This window comes from Puntigrus tetrazona, chromosome 9 (genome assembly GCF_018831695.1).
Source record: "Puntigrus tetrazona isolate hp1 chromosome 9, ASM1883169v1, whole genome shotgun sequence".
Taxonomy (NCBI): domain Eukaryota; kingdom Metazoa; phylum Chordata; class Actinopteri; order Cypriniformes; family Cyprinidae; genus Puntigrus; species Puntigrus tetrazona.
The window spans coordinates 9885462-9890526 of record NC_056707.1 but is presented as its reverse complement, the minus strand read 5'-3'; positions in this window follow the sequence as shown (position 1 = coordinate 9890526).

The following is a 5065-nucleotide window of genomic DNA, read 5'->3' as shown; positions in this document are numbered from 1 at the left end:
TAACCTAACCCCTAAACCTAACCTAACCCTAACTAACCCTAACCAACTCAACACTAAGTTCAGTTCGTAGAACTGAAATGCACATATTAAAAAGCCCTTATTCTTGCTAAAACACACCACGTTTTAAAACACTCAATCTCAAATCGAGTCATACTTGAGTCATACTACCATTGATCTTTTATACCCAGCTAACCACACCCCATTCATTCATAATTTCACTTCTCAGATGTAAGCTGCCACACATAAATTGTATGACTATATGATCGCATATTGAAAAACATTGAAATATTACAGGCCACACGTAAACCTTCGCCTCAGCAGTTGATTAGCGATAATGTTAGACCCTACGATATTGGATCTAATTTAATTAGTTTAAAATTTTCTTACCTTGTGTTTAACTTTTTCCATTACACAACCGCTTCTCCTGTGAACAATCGCCGGCTCAAGTCGATATATTCTGTACACGATCTTCTTATCTTTCGTCCATGTAAAGTGCTGATTTAATCCTCAAATTTACATCTTACTTGCCTGCAAAAAGGCCACCGCTCGCATCTTTCGCTTTAATACACACACAGAGGCAAACAAGTCTCTTGTCGCGTCTTTCACTTTAAGACACACACAAGAACGCACACACACAAGGAAAGAGGCGAGTGGAAGCGAGTTTAATCGCTAGGCTTCATAGAGCTGTTCATTTAGTGGATTTGTCGAACGGACATCTCCATGTGCACTTGCCTTTGCAGTGTTTTGCGTGGTTAAATGTGACTCGGCAGACTCGACGTTTGGCAGAGCACGTGCACTTTGAAACGAGGGTGAAAGGATTTGAACGGAATTTTTTTCGGTTTACTTTTTTGCGTGAATCATTGTCTTTGCTGGACAATTGGCCTAATTTGAATCCCGTCACCGTGAAGGAAATTCAAACACTCGGTTTGCATCGACGACATGAAGCGTGTGTTTGGAATAGCCTACAGAAGGATGTTGGGACGTTTTCTCCTGTGGCGCACTCTGTAAAGCGTTCGCCTTCTAGACCTTTCGCTTTTGCAGCGAGAAGCCTCGAATCGAATTCTGCCCTCGACCTCCTCTTTTATCCCTTGACGACCTCTTCTGTTCATGTAGTGGATTTGTTGAACGGACATCTCCATGTGCACTTGCCTTTGCTGTGTTTTGCCTAGTTGAATGGGACACGTTTTGTAGACGATGCTGTCCCCCTTTTCCTGCAGAACAGAATCCAGAGGCCCTGGTCGTAGGTCAATGCGTGTTCGGTCTTTCCTTTGCGTCTCCTCAAAAATCACTAATATTTATTAATATTTTGGGTTTCCAATTATAGTACTGACCTTATACATAATTTTCTCTAAGCGACCCAGATCCCTAATGAATGATAAGTCGAAACTAGGAAATATTATAGTTAATTAATGATCCAAATTTAATCACAACTAGAGGGATCAGCAGTTACGTTTTAATAAATATAAATAAAATCACGAAAGATTGGAGTCAGATAAAATTATGTATAAGGTCAGTACTATAATCAGGTTTAAACACCGCCAAGCTAGGTAACTAAATAATGTAAATCTACATAAATACAAATATTTGACATTAGATATGGGCTCTTTATGATATAAGATATAAAACCATAAATAATAAAGTAAAACTTTTTTTTTTAAGTCTATGCTGCGGATACATATAATTTTAGAAGTATATGTCTATATAGTCTTATACAACAATGTTACTAATTGAGCACTAACTGTATTAAACAAACTCAAAAGATGCTCTGTATAACACAAATGTATGATCCTCTAATATAAAGATTCTGGTTATCATCCCTTATCCTGTCTGGCCCCAAGAAAACCCCAGCACAATGATGTCTGCGGGGCGTTGACTGCCTTTGAAACGTAGTATTTTCTGACAGCAAACACACATGTGCAAGCAATCTTTTCATGTGTTAAAAATAAAAATTATAACAACAGCTGCATAAAACATTTAAACTGGAAAATAAAATTTTGGAGTTTGGACCAATGTGCTATAGAATCTGATTTTACCAACTGTGCTAATATTAGTTTGTTTCTCTCTTATTCTGTTTCTCAGTTTGTACCAGAACACCTAGATGTGCCCTGTGGACAGATCACGGGAACCAGACACACAAACACACACACACACACACACACACACACACACACACACACACACACACACACACACACACACACACACACACTATAAGAATCTGACATAACTGCTCTTAAAATTGAACTGGAAATTAAGTGCTTGTTGTCCGGTCAGAGGAGAAATGGGCACCAACTGAGCCCGGTTCCTCCCAAGGTTCTTTTCTATTCTGTCATGGATGGGGTTTTGGTTTCTTGCCTCTGTCACCTCTGGCTTGCTTAGTTGGGGACACTTAATTTCTAGCAATTATTGTTGATTACACAGACTTTGTCTGCATTTTATAAAAAAATAATTACTTAATCTTATCATTACACATTACTATCACTCTATTTTCCTATTTGAAACTGTTCAGTGCTTTGACACAATCAGTACTGTTAAAAGCGCTGTATAAATAAAAGTGTGATTGACTGTAGTGTGACATGCTCCTAGATCGACATCTTTGAAGTTTTGCTTTACGATCTGTTTAGTGCTTGTACATCAGTTTCAATCAACTATTATTTCCTTCAGTTATTCATTATTCGGGTAAGGTTAGGTTTAGGTGTAATCATATGGTCAATTTTTTGAATAAATTGTTGTTACAGGGAACACATCTACCACATTGGCCAACAGATGGCCCTATTTCACAACAAATAAAAACTTACTGTTTGTACAGATGACAGTTTTAGCTAATTCAATATTTGATCAATTTACATACTTAATAACTATAGTTTAAGTCTATGTGAGGACAAATTTGAATAACTTTAACTTTTAATCATATACCACGTGTCTATTTGTACAGAAATCATATGAATTATGCACTTCTGCTGAATGCAATTACTTTGCAACTATTAAAAAGCATGTTCTTTGTAATATAAATGTAATCTGGATTTAACTGCATCGGTCATTTGACCTACTCATGTTGGATGTATCGCTTCAGTGCCAACACTGTTACTCTTCCATGGCTTCATGGATAGTAAGCAGGTTAGACAGAGGGTTATCAGAGTTTTTTTTACCATCTGTTTTCTGAATTCTGTCAATGCAGACACACTGCACTGTTAACATGTATACATATTCAGAAGGGCTGGGGTCCAAGCAAGGAAGGGATCACAGCTAGGTTTAAGAGGAAGAGAAATGTATATATAGATCATATGTTGTCAGACAATTTTCAACTGAGGTGGACAATGAATTATATAAATACAAATACAAAGAACCGGAATCAAGGAGGACAGGTAATGAGATTATGAAACATTAATCATTATATAAATCAAAACTGCCCAATGATTCAGGAAGTAGTATAGGGCAGAACTGAAATCCAATCTTGCGAAATACTTCAGGATGGTCTGAGACATGGTATAAGACGCATTCCAGGGGCGACTTGACAAATGTAGATGTATCTAGCTGTTAAACATGGAAAGGTATTACAATGATCCTGTTCCCAATTTTGATTCCAGTACTGAACTGAAACTATATGTAAATATATGATTCTAAGGATTCACCATATAAGCTTGAGGTATCATTTAAGAATGACATTTTCCAGGTTTCAGGAAACGAGGACTCTATAAGGTATTGGTATATTTTTGGGATAAAATTCAGAAAATGTCTCAAGATGTCCAACTGTAGTTAAAACAGAATAATGGACACCTCAGGCCTGCATTCGTTTTGTATTATTAATATTGTGATTATTTATTCATATTTATACACAATAACGTGGCCTAGGGTTCCCGAAAACGGCTTTGAAGAAAAGTCCTCTATTCCAGTTTATTATTGTGCTTTTGTGGTAGCACAATAATAGGAATATACATTTAGAAAAAATTGTAGAAACTGAAAAACAAATAATTACCCCCAAACAAAAAATACATTATACTAATTTTAGCTAAACGCTAATTTTCATTTAGCATTTAAGTTCAAATGAAAAATATCCAAATGTTTTGCTTTAGGACACAATATCTTCAGGAATATTAATATCATAACTGCTGTTTTAACGATGTGGGCTTGACATCATGAGTATATCACAAAACATCAAACAAAACCCAACTTCAAAGTGCACGCTAACATTACATGATGAAGGTGCGCATGCACATCAAAGTGTTCTTTCACTGCATGATATTTAGTCTTTTAAAATGCATTTGAGCAGAAAATGCAGGATATGTGGGCAGAAAATTTATATAATCAGTATCACATGTTGTTTTTTTGTCTTACAAATATGATATTAATTTTATACAGTTTAATAATGAAGAAGGTAATATTAAGGAACTTACATTTTAGACAAAATATTGTCTGTTTCTGCTCTATTTCACCAATAAACATAATCACAGTTTGCATCTCTGAGCAATTTGGTGTTGTTTGATTGTCCTGAATGAATGATTAAATGATTCGGTTCAATCGAAATGACTCACTTATTAAACAGGGACTTAATGCCACCTGCTGGCAGTTTTAATTTTACATTTAATTTAATTTAATTTAATTTTTTTTATATTTAAATAATTCCAAATATCAGTATTTAACATTTTATTGTTTACAGTGTGTTAAAACATTGTTTATGAAGTTGTAACACTGTATGTTAAATGATTCATGTCCTACATTAAACATTGTGGAAATACTAAATGCCACTTTAGAAGTATTTACACAAACAAAACACACCGCAAAGATCAATTTTGTTAATACCTTTTTTATTTGCTTGGTAACAGCCCAACTGTCCTTGGTAACAGCTTCTAATACCCTAAAATAATGTCAAAAATATTTTACAGTGTATAAAGTTAGCGTTCTTAAATATTATCTTTATGTAAAGTTGATTGTTAAAAGTAAAAGGTAACCTTAGATAAATTATTACATTTTATCATGTATTTGATATTTTTTACATGTTTGTGAATGTATTAATGCTTAAAGTGAAATTCATCAGCTTTAAAATGCATGGTTTTATGACATTTAC